The sequence below is a fragment of the Callorhinus ursinus genome, unplaced genomic scaffold (genome assembly GCF_003265705.2).
Source record: "Callorhinus ursinus isolate GAN/ISIS: 27379988/994484 unplaced genomic scaffold, GSC_fseal_2.0 scaffold37, whole genome shotgun sequence".
Taxonomy (NCBI): domain Eukaryota; kingdom Metazoa; phylum Chordata; class Mammalia; order Carnivora; family Otariidae; genus Callorhinus; species Callorhinus ursinus.
In genome coordinates this window covers 7,834,344-7,852,910 of record NW_027397099.1, presented here as the reverse complement: position 1 = coordinate 7,852,910, position 18,567 = coordinate 7,834,344, and the positions used below count along the sequence as shown (strand labels likewise).

General features: G+C 42.0%; 1 long non-coding RNA gene across 1 annotated transcript in view; it reads right to left on the bottom strand.

Annotated features, from left to right (window-relative positions):
• The window catches only part of LOC112836916 (uncharacterized), a 58,279-nt gene that overhangs the window by 7,967 nt on the left and 31,745 nt on the right, over positions 1 to 18,567 (bottom strand). Inside the window, exon 4 of the long non-coding RNA XR_012374597.1 lies at positions 1,313 to 1,417. This is a non-coding gene — a long non-coding RNA (uncharacterized lncRNA). The remainder of the gene's footprint in view (positions 1 to 1,312; positions 1,418 to 18,567) is intronic.

Genomic DNA, 18,567 nt, shown 5'->3' with positions numbered 1-18,567 from the left:
ATCAATTTAATAACTTCTCAGGGGGAAAACAATATATTAAACACACACTCCCATTTTAAGACATCACAATTTCAACAATATTAAAAGGTGAAAAGAAATGTGTCTTAAAAATCAATGAAATGTGGTCTTATTATTGTCACATTTTGGAACCATTCTAAGTCATTTGCTTGTTTACTTGCCTTTTTCCTGTTTTGTCTGGCTTCCCCCCAGGAGACATATAAGTTCCATGAGAATAAGAAATAGATCTTTGCTCGATACTATGCTCCCAGTGCCTAGTACAGGTGTCGAAAAAATATTTGTCTGATAAGATGATTTAATGTTATCTTAATATGAGGGGGCTACTGATTAAGACCCCACTAATGTTGGCATTGTTTCCTATAATGGAAGTTTTCCTCATATCCTTCGAAATCCATTCAACTGAGTTCCTCACCACCCTTGGGAGAAAGGTTTGTTTTTCTGAATGTATATTTGTTGAAAATTGGTATTTTCCTTGAACTATACACACAAGGAATGAGGATGAAAACAGACAAGTGCAGAGCATCCACCATAACCCCTGACACAGAGGAAGCAGTCACAAATCACACTTGAAATTCAACACAAGGCAATGGTAGGGTATGGGTCCTAGTCAGCTTAAAATAGGTTGCCAGTTTGAATGTCTTTAGTTTCTGTAGATATGCACTAGACATTAATAAATATTTATTTATGGAATCAACTAAAATTTCTCCTTTCAATTTGCAAACAAGAAAAATAAACATTAAAGTAATCTCCCCAGTACAAATGGCTTTTAAATGCACATTCAGAAAAAAAAATTCATTCAATCAGTTTAGTGAGGGCCTACTATGTGCTGGGGGTGAGAAGCAGTCTAGGAGGGTCTAGGGTAAGGAAGACAAATGAAGGAGACACCAGTTTACACAGACCATTGCTCCATGTCAGGTAGAAAGAAGCACTGGCTCAGGGCTCTAGGGCCCCAAGGTAAGGAGCAGGAATGACTTTGAAGAGGAGAGAATGTCAGTCCCATCAGACTGACTGGAACTAGAGCAGCCTCTGATTTTGTGTCACTCCAGCCCTTGCAGATGATTCCCTGCCGCATAAAGCAAACCCTGGGTCAGGGGTACCCATCAGACTCCAAGTGATACTCTAGGGTCTTGTCAAAAATGAAATGGTTTCTCATTGAAAGGAAGCAAAGTTTGCTCACTCAATTGCATTTCAAGTGATGGGGGGAGGTAATTACACAAGTAAATGTTACTTTTAACTTATCATGAAATAGTAATTCTCAAATAATTAACATAAACAAGAAATTGGGTGCGCTTACCCCAATCATGAGGAACTTGTTGGACAAGAGCCTATTGTGGGGTGTCCTCTTCTTTAATGACGATGAGGATGATTCCTTAGAGTGCCCAGGAAGCAGCCACACTATCTGAACAAGGAAACAAGAGGAACTGAGTGATGAAGAAAACTATAAGCCCAGCCTTACTTAATGGGTCAAGGCTGGATTGACCAGATGGCCATGATGAGTTCTAAGAGGTCAGACTAGGTTTCACAAAGACTGGGACAGGAAGTGTTGTTGGAACATGATGGCCCTGGATTGGTCTTCAACCAACTGAAGAAATTCAATGTTGGCAGAAAGGAAGGAAGGTCATTCCAGCCTTGGCCAGCACTGGAGTAGCAAAGGGGATAATCCAATATGGCACCAGTACACACAGGTCAAGTTGGTAATGAGGAGGAAGATGTTGGCAGGAGCTCATTCAAGGTGGATCCTGATTATACAAGGAGCCCAGAGTCGTGTTGTTTTGCTTTGCTTTGTTTCAACTGTACTGAGGATGAAAGTTTTGAGCAGAACAGTGATACAATCAGTTGTGTGTCTCAGGAAGACTATTCCAGTGGTGCTAAAGTTCAGCTGGGAGAGATGAGAAACATGGGAAAGAAAGACAGTTATTGCAATAGTTCAGACAATGGGTGGCAGGGTCAGATTTCAGAGACTGAGGAGGTGATGGCTGGGCCTTGGAGATCAACTGGATAAAGAGGAAGAGGGAGAGGAAAAACACCCTGGCCTGCTAGATTACTAGAATGAAGACTGTTACCCTTCTCATGTTCACTTAAAGGAATGTCCTGGAACACTCACAGCAGCACTCTCCATGATGGCCACGTGGTAGTTACCCAACATCTGTGACACAACAGCATACCATGTGGATGTAAGAAGGGAAGATCTCCAATGGAATGAACAACATGAGTGAACGCACAAACCAGACCATCCATACACTCACCAAACAAATAAAAGAACCAGCGTGTATACTGTACCATTCCATTTGTGATAAGTTCAGAATCGAGCAAAATGAATTTATGGTGTCTGAAGTTATGATTCAGGTTATACTTTGGTGGGGGTTTGTCGAAGGTACTGATTCAGGGAACATGGGTACCCACAGGGTGAGTTCTGGTTACTTAGATGTGTTCACCATGTGAAAAATCCATCTGACTGTATGTGTATTATCTGTGTGCACTTTTACACAAATACATGATACTTACATTTAAACATTTACAAAAATTGAAATCATCTTTATCTGCAGTGCCTCTCGTATGTACAACATTAAAGCAAAGTCAATAACAACAACACCACCTTCGATTTTGGAATGCTAATTCTCTCAGCTAGAAACTGGTAGGTGCTGACCGCAACCTCATGAGATCAGTTTCAAACCCAAAAGACAAGAAAACAGAGGCTCTGAGATATTTAAATAATGCCTAAATCCACCATCCTTCTTTAGAAACAGCCCCTACCTTGGGCTGTGCCATGATTCTACAAGTGTTCCAACAAATGTGACTGTAATGATTCTACTTTAGGCATCGAATCTGCTGGGTCCACATGACCCTACTTTTCCAGCATAAGCTGGGTCTGTCACCCCCATACTTCCAAACATTTGGGTTATCAATGAACTATTTCAGGGCTCCGCATTGTGCTTCTTTCCACAACCCCAGACCTCTCCAGCATACACCTTCATTATGAAATTTTCAATCAAACAAATGAATTCAACCCAGAAAAGCAAACACATTTTGGATAGAACAGTCATCTTTTTTAATCAGTTTTTGTGTTTCCTCTATAAACCAGCAGCCCAGAGGTACTATTTCTGAAAGCATTTGGTAATGGAAGATTTTACCCGAGTGCTATTTAGTATTATCGTTATTATCCCTCTATTAATAATAATGATTTATAGAACAGTTTGAGGAGGCACTGCTATTTAGAAACTAGCAACACCGAGCCTGATTTGATACTTAAGTCAGCAAATGTAATAGGAAGAGAAGAGGCAAGAGGAGAAATTAAAACAGACAGCTCTATCTTCAAACAACTACCTTCAGGGACCAAGGAGCAGGTAATATGAAGGACAACTTCAGCAAAAATGGAGCCCAAGGACATTTTCTTGGGCTTTGAGGTCACCACTACAAGACATGTGGTCTGCTGACACTCACAGAGCCCAGCCAAAAGCCATAGCGCCTTGAGGAATTCACTTCCGCCATGTCACCAACCCCGGAGAGTTTTCAAAGCAGTTCTTGTGACCTTTGCAAGAACGCTGTGAGGTAGACAGGGGTGGACCAGCTTCCCATCTCCAACCATCTCCTACCATTCTGGTAAAAGCACTAAAATTCAGGAGCGCAGCATAATGCAGACACCTCACAAAATCTACACTGGCCACACTACCATGGAAAAGCACTAGGGCAGGAAAGTGATCCCTGGGGCCATCTTACTGGGTGGTTCACAACCATCACTGACTAATAATGCTTTGGGGAAATTTTGTAAAGGATCAAAACTCCTAAGCCCCATTCCAGAACAGAGGGGAACTCAAGAATGTATAATTTAAAGAATAAAACTCCCCAAAGAACTCATCATAGAAACAAAAGAACTTGGGTCTTCAGAATGATAGATTCTTTGGAATGTTACGGAAGACAAATAAACCAAAAACTCTCACCTAGCATCCCAGTGAGTATCCAAACTAGTAAAGATAAAGAGAAAAAATCCCGAAAGCTCAAAGAGAAGAAAGGCGTTCTCTTCAATGGGACAGTAATCAGATTCACATCAGTTCTCCCCCTTTGAGGGAAAAGGTATTTCAATTATACACCCAGACAGCATACATATAAAGATACTAACATTTCTGCAAAGAATATTTTCTGCAAAACAAGAATGAAATTGAGAATATACTTCAGCCAAATGAAAAAGAAAGCCAAGAAAAATAGAAAGGAGTCCGGGAAATCCAAGGAAAAATAGAAACTAATCCCAGAGGGGAATAAAATGAAATCTCAGGATGACAAGTGTGCAGCAAAAAGCAATCAGCGCAAATGGAAACAGGAAGTCAGCAGGTGCCGGAAATAACCTGTCCAAGAGGGAAGGAGACTCTGCCCTGTCATTGAAATAACAAAGAAGTTGCAAGTCCTTAACGGGAATGTGAAGGCAGTTATTTTCTCTGTCAATAAGAAAAACTAAAGGAACCCCCTGAAAAAAACAAAAACATAACAGTTGGCCCTTGAACAACATGGGGATTAGGGGTGCCAACACCCCCATGCATTTGAAAATACAGGTATAACTTTCGACTCCCCAAAAGCTTAACCTCTAATTGCCTACTGTTGACCAGAAGCCTTACCAGTAATATAAGCAGTTGATGAACACATATTTTGTACATTGTACATACTATGTACTGTACTCTTAATAAAGTAAGTTAGAGAAAAGAAAATATTATTAAGAAAATCTTAAGGAAGAGAGATTATATTTATAGTACTGTTCCATGCTTATAGAAAAAATCCGCATATAAGTGGACCAGTGCGGATCAAACCCATGTTGTTCAAGGGCCAATTGCATGAAAGGCACGAACTGACGTAAAAAACTGAAATGCAGGAAGTCAGTGGGTGCAGGTAAAGAAAGAAAGTTGTTATGTTTTCCTGTATCCCCTCAAGTGGTGTGAGTTTGAGGCGCAGCCTTGCCCTTCCTTGAGTCGAGCCAGACTACTTGACCATGGTGAGTGCCAGGAGGGGCCACGTGACCACGGAGAGTGCCGGGAGGGGCACTGAGAGGCCAGAACATACTGGCTCTGAGCAAGAGGTCTGAGGTCACAGACTGGGTGGGCTCCAACACTTGCCTCTGCCACTTACTAGCTCTGTGACCTTGGAGAAGTTACTTTGCCTCTCTGTGCCTCAGTCCTCTCTTCTGTAAATGTCACCAATCATGGGACTGATACAGAGATAAAATAAGCTAATTTATGTAATGTATTTAGAATGGTAACTCACTTCTAATAAGCATGCAAATAGTACCTGTCATTATTGTTGTTGCAATATTAAAATATAGAAAGAAGAGTTGAGTTCTTACATAAAGGCTATTATTAAAATTAGCTTCAACAAAACATAGAAGACAAAAACAGAATTAAATATCATAAAATAAATATAAAAATTGTGAAGGGAAAAATAAAGATACAGTTCACACAACGGGAGACAGGAGAGAGATGTTGCAGAAGGAGGAAGAGGGTTGTTAATTCCTTTACTTAAGATGGAAGTATGTAGATACTGTACAAACCCAACAGATGAACCAATAAAGAGTTTTAACCATAAATATATAATTTAAAATGACTTAACTAATAAATTAACTTTCTTTAAAATTTACTAATTAATTTTTCATTTATTATAATTATATATTTTATCTACATATTATATATACTTATATATAATTTATATCCTACTTATGGTTAATTATAATTATAATGAATAATTAATCCATTAATTTAAATGTAATTTAAAGTACTAAAGCAAACACTACATATGATATTTATAAAGTCAGAAAAGCAGGTGGAGGAGAGGGAAGGTGAAGTGAGTGGTTAAGTAATGACTGTTGACCTTTGCAGGGAGCTTAACATGTGCCAGGCACTGTGATAATTGCTCTACATATATTATCTCAATTAATCCTATAACAACCCTACAAGTTAAATACCATTGTTATGATGATGACCATTTCACAGGCATTTGAGGCAGTGAGAGACTAGGCACCTCACCTGGATTTCCGGCCGAATCAGAGAAGAGCAGTCCTTAGCCTCTGCTTTCTGACACCTCGAAGAGAGCTCATCCTCCATAGTGGGAAGGTAGTGAGAGCGGTTTACAGATAGGATTTAGTGTTAGGGTGGCAGAGGAAAAATTAACCACTCTAGTGGCATGAATAGTGTCCCATGAAAATGTCATGTCTCTCCAAAACCTCTGAAAGTGAACTTATTTCAAAGTAGAGTCTCTGCAGATATAACTAAGGCAAGGTCATACTAGAGATGGATAGGTCCTAAATCCAAGGACTGGTGTTCTCATAAGGGGAGGAGAAGGGGCGCCTGGGTGGCTCAGTCGGTGAAGCATCTGATTCTGGCTCAGGTCATGATCTCAGGGTCCTGGGATGGAGCCCAGCTTTGGTCTCTGTGCTCAGCCAGGAGTCTGCTTGTCCCTCTTCTTCTGCCCCTCCCCCCTGCTCGCATGCTCTCTCTCTAATAAATAAATAAAATCTTTCGAAATAAATAAAATAAAAATTAAAAGGAATGTGAGGTGATTTGATTAAACAAAAAAAAAAAGGAGAAGCGGGGGAACACAGGGCCTAACAGGGAAGGAGCCCATGTGACAACAGGGGCAGAGGTGGGAGCAGCACAATACAGACCAAGGAACAGAGACTGCTGGGAGCCACCAGGAGCTAAGAAGAGGCAAGGAGGATTCTTCCCTGGAGCCTTACAGGGCACATGGTCTTGACCTCATACTCACAGCCTGCTGACCTGTGAAAGAGTACATTTCTGTTTCATGGCAACCTGGTTTGTGGTGATTGTTACAGCAGCCTTGGAGACGGATACAACTAGCCAAAACCTTAAAATAGGAATGGTTAAAATCATTGGAAAAAGGAGAATTGGACCCTACAGCTTTCTTTACTTTTTGGTTTTTAAAAAAACTATTATGCGCTACCCTCTGTGGTAGGCAGACTCTAAGGTGAACCCTACAACCCATCCTCCTGTTATTCGCATGACTGTGTAACTCCCTCCTTTTGAGCGTGAGTGGAACCTCTGCCTTCCTTCCAACCAGCAGAATACACCAAATACGGATGTCATCTCCGTGATAGTATCATTTAAGACTGTTATGTCAATCTTCTAGATTCTCTCCCTTACTGGCTTTGATGAAGCAGATGGTCATGTTGGGGAGACCTACATAACAAGGAAGAGAGGCAAATCTCCAGCCAACAACTATCTAGGAACTGAGAGTGGTCTCTGACCCACAACCAGCAAGAAACCGAGGTCCCCAGTCCAATGGGCTGAAAGGAACTGAATTCTGCCAACAACCACATGAGCTTGGAACCATAGCCTTCCCCAGTCCAGTCTCGGCAGAAACCACTGCCCCACTGAACCCCTCCATCATTGCTTTGTGAGACCCTGAAGCCGAGGACTCAGCTGAACTGTGCATAAACCCCTGACCCACAGAACCTGATAAAATGAAGGTAATAAAGGCATGTTGTTTTAAGCTACTAGATTTGTGATAATATTGTTACACATCAATAGATAACTAATATTCTCCTATAAATAAAAATAGTAATAATACTAATTCTCTGAAGATTTTTTTTAAACTAGCAATGGTTTGCTATAATTAAAAATTAAGATACATTATTCTGATGATCAGTCAAGTTTGGAAACAACTCCCTCATGAAACAAATAGGGAAACCAAAGCACAGAGAGGCGGCGTGGCAGGGACAGGTTCACCCAGGGCATTAATAAACTGAAATGTCACTAAAGCACACATGTCCCCATCAATTTCACACTCCGTCTTGCTGCCTGCAGAACAACTGGAATAAAAGGGGGGGAAAGGTAGCAAAGAGCAATATAATTGCTCAAATCAAGGGCAAAGACTCAGTTTTGCCTTAGATTCTGTTCGTGGCAAGCTCTGTTCCCAACATCACCCCCAGTTCCTGGGAGGGTAAATGTGTGAAACAGGCACTTATAAGGCAATTTTTTTGACAGCCGCTGCCTTTGCAATTATTGTGCTGTAATTTTTTTTTCTTCTGAATGGCTCCAGATTTGTTTTTGTCTGAGCTGAGGTGGAAAATTGAGAAATAACAGATTCAACAATAATTGACTTTATTAAGAATATGAATGTATTACACATGCTGTATATTAAAAACTCGTTGCTTTTATATTGGCCTCGCACACTGTACACTACTTTTATGGTTCCCTCGTCTCTGGTGTTCCCCCTTCTTTATGGTTCCCATCAGCTTTATGTTCCTCATTCCCTGTCATGCTGAGGAAATAAATGGTTAAAAATCTAAGTGCTCATCAGACACAAGCCAGAGTTCATAAATGAAAGCAGGCAGGCTTGGGTAATTTAAGATATTGCTGTGAGCGGTGTTGCCAAAAAAAACGATGCACTTATTGAACCATAAACAAAAGCAATTAAGATGAGCTGTTGATTACTTTGGAGAAAAGCTCCCCAATATCGCAGAGAAGTGGGCCACGGAGGGAGTCTCATTTGCCTAAACATCTCTGGAATCCTGGGATATCCAAGGAAGGTTGCAGGAGTCCCTTGTGTCTCACAGGAAGACTCCTGAGAAAGCCCCTGGAATGCTCTGCACAAGGCATCACAAGTACGAGGCAAAGAAGAGCAAGGAGGGTTGACTGTTTATAGCAGAGCCAGGAAGGAAGGAAGTCCCTCTGAGGGAGTCTGAAGGTATAAGACATGTGGCAGACCACAGCAGGACCATAATGCTGTTGAATTCTACCTGGTAGACCATTGCCTCAGCCCAGCATTCAAGAGCTCCTTGGAGAAGCCTATGAGGTCAGAGAGGGGGGGAAGACCTCCTGGTGCTCCTTTAATGGCTGGACCCTCCCAGGTTGAACCAAATGCAGCTCTGATATAAAAAGCCGAGCAACAGAAGCCTGGATCAACAGCTGGCAGAGCACCTGCTGATGCCCGGCTGCAGAAGCAGCAAGAACCACAGAAGCAAGAATGTATCTGAGTTGCCAAAGATGCAGGGGTGGTTAGAAACCCGGAAACAAAGTCAGGTCCCTGGTCTGGACAAATGCTTAGCAATGGCCAACCCCCGACCCACTTGGCTCCAAACACTCAGCCATGCCCACCACTGGAGCAGAATGCACAAGATCACAATCGAAATCTGTGAACACTCTGATCGTGTTAGCATCTTTTTCTGAAAGTAGAAATTCTCCACTGATTTTGGAGAATTGTACCTAAAAACCCCCAAGAACAAGGCACACGGTCGATGCTCGACAATTGTTTACAGGGCAAAAGAGAGAAAAGGAGGAATGAATGGATGAAGAGATGGAGGGAATGTGTCACTGGGACAGAAGCTAAGGTCAGGACTGACACTTAGAGTCGCCTTGAGGAGGCAGAATGGGTGGAAGGAGCACATCAGGGCAAAGCGCCCTGAGACACATCCTAAGCAGTGAGCAGGAGCAAGACAGGCAGGAGAAGAAAAATGAGCAACCCGCCAGACAGATGATGTTGGGTCAACTCAACCGTTCCCCTCCTGTCTGGAGAAACTCTGCAGGCACACATTACAGCGTACCGGTCAGTCACAGCAAGCAGTGATTGGCGTCTGCGAACCCAGCTCCTAAGACAAGGCTGACATTCAAGCAGACAGGTCCAAATGTCGCCGGCCAAAGGCCAGAGCACCTGGCAGGCTATCTGGGGCCACTCAGACAGGTGAGGTGACAGTTAGACCAATGCAATCACCCTGAGTAGTGGTTTGAAATTCACCAGCATTGGCCAGTTCATTTAACCAGGAGACATAGCTGTGTTGGTGCAGATGAGGTGATAAAGGTGTGGGAACCCAGGGAAAGGAAACGAAGGTGTAGAGACCACCTGTTTATGCCAGGCTTTCCACTAAGGGCTTAACACCAGCTTGTGGAATAGTCAGCAGAATTTTAGGGATTATTAGCTCTATTTTACTGATAAAGAACCTCAGGCTCCCATAAAGTAAATGGTCTTTAAAAATTCACACGGACAATAAGAGATAGACCCAGGATCAAATCTGGATTGCCTGAGTCATGGCAGTCTTGCTCTTTTTACTAACTCTACACTTTTGACATTGGCACTGAGAGGCACAGAGATATGCAAGGTAAAATGTTTTCCAAGGCAAAGAGGCGGAGGTAGAGAAATTTTTAAAATGTTTTTCTGCAAATTGCTGTTGCCATTCTGCAACTGCCGGAGAAATAATTCATGAGGCAGATGGAGAGTAAGATGGTAGGCAAAAGTAGCAAGAAGAGAAAGGAGCATCATTTCTGCATTAGGTTTGTACTCCGCCCCGAACACCATGATAAAGATGGAGGCTAAGAGGGAAGCATTGTTTCTGGCAGAACCAGGGTCCCAGAGCAGACTCCCAAGTGTCACTGGGAAGGTAATATAGGTTATGTACAGAGAAGCATGGGAAACTCTGATACACTGTGCTAAGTGAGGCAAAAATGGTAAAGGACTCAGTGACCCAGGAGTCATTCAACAAACATCGCTGAGTATTACATCAGCTGCCCTCATCCCAGGCTACAAAAGCCCATGGCAGGAAGTCCTGTCTACACAGCTATCAGAATCCAAGAGGAGGACAGACACATGGGAAGACAAGGTCATATGATGATGCTCTCTTTAGGGAAATGTACTTCCAAGACCAAGTTCATAGAATTTTAGTGAATTAACTCATTAAGGCAATAAACATCCATTGAATGGCTCCCTTAGGACAGAACACTGCAGATTCTAGGATAGATGAGTGAACAAAACAGATGATAAAATCTCTGGTCTCCTTTGCTTGTATTCTAGGAAAGTATATTCTGTCTATATCCAGTCTTACCACGTTTCTTTTCCATGGGTCTATCAGAATAGTCCTTGTACCTCCCATCTTGGAGAAGTGGGTGATGGGGATCGAGAGTAGGGTTTTTATACATGGGAAGCCTTCAATTTAAGTCCCAGATTATCACATCCTAACCAAGAGATCCTCTAAAACCAACAAGTTGCAAGGGCTTTTTCTCCCTTGTAATACTGGTGACAATGATCTTTTCCTTAAAGTGATTTTAGGAGAGTTAATTTCTAGGCTCACATCATCTAGCCTGATGCATAGACACTGAAAATAGAAGTTTCTGTTCCCTATTTGAGACCTCTCTCTCCCCAGGCCTGAGTTGCTGTATCAATCTGCAAACCACATATCCCTGCTTGGACGTCTGCATTAATTGGAAATACTCCTTATGTTATTACATCATAGCACAGAGAAAACCCCGAATCATTAACTGTGGAAGAGAGGGACAAAGGAAAGGGGGAAGTAGAGGCAGGGAGACCAAAATAAGGTATTTCTCCAGTCAGAGACAATGAGCATGCTCCCTTTCACTGGGAGTGTGATCTAGTAGAGCAGGAGGAAATATTTTGGGGAGAATTTTAGGAAGTTCTTATCTGTAGGTCATGTTGAGACATCAGGGCTGAGAAAAAGGAAGCCCCAGTGTTGTCCAGTTTATTTGGGCTACAGGGTAGAGAACGGTGCTACTTAGACTCAGTAGGAGGGAGGCAGAGTTATGAGCTGCTGCTTTATTCAATTTGGTGTGTCCGATGGGCAGTCAGGAGGTGATAGCATTTAGGAGCTCCATATAAGACTCTGTACTTTACGGAAGCCTAGGCAGGAGATCCAGATGTGGGAGTCACTGGAATGGGGGCAATAACTATTGCCAGGAGAGTATATGAGATGACGGGGGCGGGGGGGGGGGAGTTAGCCAAGCGAGAGGAGGGCATGGAGGGAAGAAGAACAGGGATGTTGCTGTTTAAACTTGAACATGGAAGTAAAGTCAATGATGTGACTACAGAGAAGGAAGCAGAGCTGGAGGCTGAGTAACTCTGGCACTGAACTGGTCCACCAAATGTGATTCAGCATTGGCATCAGGACCAAGGGCAGAGAACCATGCCAAGTCCTCTCCCCTCACCCATAAGAGGCAGGGTGGGCACACCAGTAGCTCCCGGGGACAAACCCTTCTCCAGGGGTGTAGAGAGAGGGATCTGCACATTACAAAAGTGGTCACTAGCTTTACCAGAAGAAATGCCACACTGGAGGAGTCCCAGCCTCAGAACGGCAGGGAATTAGGGTAGCGGCGACTAAGAGCGTACCCGAGATGGATGGCTTTGGAGAGTTTTCATTGGGTTTCCCAGGATCTTCTGGATAGTTCGTCCTTCCCCTCCTCTGTGAGGTGGAAATGCTTTAGAAAGAAATCTTCTACAGTTATAAATTCTCTGGGTTCCTTCTTACTCAGTCAGGCAAGATTGATGGGCTGAGCTGGTTGACACAGAAGCAATTGGGAATATCATTATTTGCCTTGTATTTATCTGCATTTATGTTAATGGCTTTGTTCTTGATCAGAGCAGCTACTAAACTAGGGGAAATGTTTATTGCACTCAAAGTTTTCTTATGATGAATTATGTGGGAGTCACAGAATAGCCAATGCACACAACGTGAAGAAAACATTTCCTTTTTTTTTTTTTTTTCTTGCTTCTGATCGCAACAGCACAGGCTTCCTGCATACTTGGGACCAAACCAACTCAATTTTTCATATTCTGCTTTGTCATCTGATTGATTTAATGCTTCTTGTGGTCAGACTTTGCAGAGAAAAAGAACACGCATACAATTTCTCTCTCTGGCATGCTCTCTTTCTTGTTTTTTTTTTGACGGGCAATTTCATAAAATCACAGGGCTGGGAAGGACCTTTATGTGCATTTTTTTTCCTAACTCCTCACTGTACAGAAGCACTTGGGAGAAAAAAAGAGACAGAAAGAAGTAACTTTTTTGAGATCTTTCATAGGTCAGGCTGCATGCTCAGAGGCTTCACTCAGATTAGCCTATTTTATCTTCATGATACTTTCTTACCCCAACATTGATAATGAGTACTTTGAGGCTTAGAGAATTAGACCACAAGTTGACAAAATACTGCCTGTGGCCAGAATCAAGCCCACCTTCTGTTGGTGTAAAGTTTTCTTGGAACGCAACCGTACTCATTTACTCACTTCCGTATTGTCTACGGCTCCTCAGGCTACAATGGCAGAGTCAAGTGGTTGCAACCAAGACCATTCTGCACAAAGCCTAAAATATTTACTCTCTGGCTCTTTACAGGAAAAGTTTGCTAACCCCTGGTGTAGTCAACTGCCCTGGTCATAGTATGTGACTATGTTTAGTAAACAGCCTCTTCTGTTCTGTCTGACTCCAAACCCTCTGTCTTTCTTCCCTAGTACTGCCATCCTGTTCACAGTGTCCACCTCATGGAGGACAGACCAATTCAGGTGGCCCCTCAGAGCATTCTCATCCAAAAGCACACCCCCCTACCTATGTACAAACCAGAAAGTCTTCAAATTACAGGCAGCAGTAAGGATGTATACGCTTGGAAGGCATTTGAAAAACAAGGATTTAGGTTCTTCCTTACCCTTCACCCTGCAGTGAGTTTGTGGGTTTCTTTCTGTCTTGCACAAAGGAAACCAGAATAAATATTAGTTTAGTATCACTTAATTAGAATATTAATATCCTTCATTACTGTGTTTATTAGGGAAGACTTTCTAGAAGAGGTAGAATAAGTTTTTCATGTCACAGATCATGTAAGTGTCTCAAAAAGCTTCTGAAGGAGATGAGAAGAGGTGAAAAACAACTTTGAAGACTGCCAACCATTCAGGAAGGTGATGTTAAGATGGGCAAGCAAAGGTGACAGGGTTAGGAGAAGGCATTTACAAGAAGTTCTTCCAATCTGAACAACCCTTGAAAAGGAGGAAAGGAGGAGCCCTAAAATGTGAAGGGACTCACTCAGCATCTCACAGTTAGCAAGATAGGATTTGAATTTGGGTCTGGATGCAAAGCCCACTCGGTTTCCCTTGTACCACTTTTTAAATGAAGCCAGCCGATAAAGAAGTAACTTTCAGAATCAATCCTAAAGGTAGTGTTCATGTTTTCTCAGGATTAACTTTCTTAGATGTGAAGTAAACTTGAGTAAACAGAAACCAACTAAGGGTAGATATTTCTGGCCCTGATGGCAGCAAAAAATCTGAAGATGAGAGAAAAGAGGAGTGTAGCAGAGAGAGAGGGTCTGGGGAGGGAAGAATGGAGGGGAATGGAAATGGAGAGGAAAAATTTTAAGTGGAGGTTCTCTAGCCTGGGAGACCTGTGAGGACCAATCAAATCTCAGAAGAGACTGAAGAGAGACCAAATGAGCTCCATCCATGTAGGCCAAGCCCACAAGGCATCAAAAAAGCAACATATCTGACCTTGGGGATCTCATTTAAGATGTGATCTCTATAGTTAAAAGGTCTGATTAATTAGGGAATTCTAAAACATCAGGCAAAGAAAAGAGTTATGGGTGATTTGGTCTGGTCTTCCATCCATCCTGATGCCCCCCTATAACACCCACCAGTGGGGATGCCCAGACCCCACTTGATCATCCCTAGTGGCAGGGAACCTAAACCCCACAGCACCAGGCAGCTCAAATAAGATAGGTGATTTCCCTGCGACTTACACCAATCGATCCCAATTATCCCCCCAGGAGATGATAAGGATACACGTCACTACTGTCTTGTATAAAATTTCTTAAAGTATACAGAGACAGCAGATACCCTTATGACTGTCTTCCCGAGATAAACATAAAAATCACCAGGTATAGATGCCTTCTATGTAGATATAGATGCCTTCCATGTAGATGCCTTCCATGTATAGATGACTCACCAGAAGCTTTATATGTTATATCCCAAAGAAGTATTCACGACTACTTTATAGGAGAGAAAAGAGAGGCTCAGAACACAGACCTAAGTTCCCCATGATAACATCACCAGGTCATTCCTTGAATCCCATGCACCTCCTGACATGAGGATTTTGAATTCTCTCAGCATTATGGTAACTTTATTAAGGACTTTAAGAAGTAGAAAAGTAGGAGTGGGCATGTTTTTATCTGTTTTTTTTTTTTTTTTATTATATTGGCATGGAGGAGAAAAAGTAGGTGATAAGTAGAATTGAGTCAGAGCTATATAAGAAAGACAACTGACAAACTAAAGAATGTCTTCTTATAAAATAACTTCTTAGGTTGCTTCTGATGTTTAAAATAAAAATCAGTGGTACTCGTCTCTGTAAATTCAGGTAAGAAATTCACCAGTTTCCCAGGAAGAGTCAATAAAATCATATTTCCTTACATTTATCAAACAGTTGGGAATATATATCTCATAATTAGATAAACTTCTTCCCTTTGTCATTTTAAAATCAATAGCATCCTTAAAATGTTATTTTCATGATAATCTCCTCTAATAAAAAATGTCAGAAGAGGCAGTTTCATGGACTATAACTTTACAGACAATGAGATTAATCAAGGTGGATATGTTTGCACAAATGGCTAGGAGTTTGCAAGCCTCCAAGGTCAAAAGACAGAAACCAACTATAAAATTCTGGTTTTAAATGGCACCATAAAGACCAATGCCAGTTACAATTTTCAGGTTTTCTTCCTTCAATTCTTTTGCCCTAACACCATTCCAAATTAGGAACTGGCCTTCTGTGAGCACGCTAATGCAGCTGTAACTCCTGTGAATATTTTTCGTCTGGAACAACTTCCTTGTGTTACAGATGAAACCATCCACAGCCGCAGGAGCTGAAGTTTGACTTCCAAAAGCCCAGGGCACCCACTCTCTGACACACACTTACTTTTTGAATATTTTAAAGACAAGGGGATTAGGCACTTCAAAAATAACAGATCCTGCTTTGCATGAAAATATAATATGTTTCCATCTTAATGATGTAAAAGAATAGCTTGTTATCACCCAGCATCTGAAGAAAAAACAAATTACACATGCAAATGTTTTTTGGCTAATTAATTCAATTCTGAAGATAAAATTGGGACAGTACAGAATTTCAAGCAGATTCCTAATAAGTTCTGGAATCTAGCAAATTTAACTAGGATACGAGACCATCTATTTCCAGGAGATGAGGCTTCTTGCAGACCCTTATGTTGACATTGATTCATTCCAGTTTTTCAAAAAGCCTTAATATACTGCTTAGTTATTTGTCCCATCACTCCTGCAATGTAAAAATTTCAGGGTCAGGCGCCTGTGTGGCTCAGCAGTTAAGCATCTGCCTTCGGCTCAAGTCATGATCCCAGGGTGCTGCCCAGGGGCTCGATCCCCACATTGGGCTCCCTGCTCAGCGGGAAGCCTGCTTCTCCCTCTCCCACTCCCCCTGCTTGTGTTCCCTCTCTCGCTGTGTCTCTCTCTGTCAAATAAATAAAACCTTTAAAAAAAAAAAAATTTCAGGGTCAAAATTTTGACTAAAGGGGTGGAAATTCTAGCAGCCTTGTACAAATTAAACTACCTCCCAGAAAATTACTTCATCTTCATCTATAGTCACGATATAAAGATGACATTATAAAACATATGTCAGTTACACAATTAAACTGGTCTTTCAATCTGAAAGCCCAGCTCCATTTGAAATTAATAGAAAGAACATGGGTTTGGAGGCATACAGATATGGACTGAATAACAAATCTGCCATCTATTTGCCACTTGAGAGGAGAAAACATAGTTATAAGTCCTAAAACGTTACTCAATATTTTCATCTGTAAAGTGGAATTAAAAATGTCTACCCTCAGGGTTGTCTTTTGTTGTTGTTGTTGTTGTTCTTTTAATGCGAATTAGAACCAAAAATGCATTTGCATAGGAGAAAAAAATCTTTACAATCTTTTTTTAAAATAAAAGCTGCATTTTATATGTTTGCTCCTAATTTAAAAAAAAAATATTTTTTTTTCTGTCATGAGACCAAAATCCCTTGAAAATCTCAAAAATCCTGAGGAAGGATTTTTGTACTTCAACCAGGCATGGATAGAGGAGGTGATTAAGTTTGTCTCATCCAGAATTTAGGAATCAAGAAAGACTCTAGATTATACAGACAGTACAGAAATGGCCTTAGAGCTTGGTATACAATAGATGCTCAAGAAACATTTCTTTCTCTTGTAGAAGCATTGTCTCTATACTATAACATCCCACTTTTTTAGAAGAAGTACCAAGAAGTTCCCTATCTTCTTGTAAGAGTACCAAATCTCTGCAGCCCATCAGCAAAGAGAAAATTTTTACTCTGTACCTAATGGCGGGCTCCAGACAAGTGACCGGAAGTCTAAAAGGAAGAGCATATATACAAATGGGACATAAAGTGTGTGACATACAGTGACCACACCCTACCCTGTGGCCAGGAAAGACATTGCCAGTCAAGGACAGAACTGCCCAGTACTCCAGAACTCTACAGAACTAAGAAACTGATGTTGACATGAGAGATTAAACAAATTCCCCATTATTCACGCATTTCAGTAGAAGGGGGATTTCCTGGGTTTCTTGCCCAAGGGTAACAACTCTGAATGTCCTTGTTAGTGGGAAGAGAATATTGAGGGTCACCAGGCTGGGAGACTTGCAAGAAAACACTTGTCCAGACCACACAAATCAGAGGTTTAGCCTGGAGTCAGGGGAGATAAGGGACCACCTGAGCTGATGTCCGAGAAAAGAGCTGACACGGCAAAGAGACAACAGAACCAAGGAACTGGTCAGGTCGGGAAGAACCAACGGAGCACAGACAGAGAGCCGAAACAGGACAGGGAGCCCAGAAAGGGCCTGGCAACCAGGCCAGGACATGTAACATTTCTCACGTCTTGAGGCCTTAGCCCAGGAAGGGAGTTGAGAGGAAGATATCCACAGCAGGAGAGGTAAGGGAAGATGGGTGTCTGGAAGACTGTGAAGGAGCCACAGGCATGAACAGCCCACGCTGGCAGCCCGCCCAAGGGTGAGGGCCCACGGGACCCATGGAAGAGCTGCACCCCAAAGTAGTTTTCATTTTCAAAGAACGTCTTAGGTGACGTACCCCTCTAGGAACAATGCAAGGTCAAGCAAAAGCCATAGGTCCAACTCAAGTGTGTAGAGGCTACTTTGATCTTCCTGTTGGTGACGATGTGGCGGATGAACCACAAATTCCTGTGAGCCCTACTGAATGAATCCAATGCAAACACAGAGGCTACCTTTCCCCTTTCTAAAATATACCACCTCTTCCCTGAAATGCTTCTGAAGTCCTCTGCCTGATAACGATTTCGCTGAGCTTCAGTCTTCATGTACCAAGTGGTGAGAATAATGTTGAGACGGAATCTCAGCAGGAATAGGGAACCATCCTGGCTCCCTGGTTAAGCAACTCTGGATTCCGGAGTTAAATTGGACTCGTTTATTTGGGCCCCTATTTCAGGATCTGTGAAATTCAGCTCTGAAACAGACTTATCTAAAAAATAAGGCCACCCGTGGACAATCTGAGTCCCCTCTTGGACTTGAGTGTTGATAATATGCTAGGCATGGTAAAAAGTATTAGATGAGTTATCTCCTTATAACAACCCTATGAGATGAGTACTATCACTTATTCTCTTTTAATAAGGCCACTGAGAGATGGCAGTAATGTAACTTGCCCAAGGTCACCCAATTATAAAGTGGTAAAGCCACTACAGACGGTCCCTGACTTAGAATGTTCCAACTTAGGATTTGTTTACTTTACGATGGTGTAAAAGCAATATGCATTCA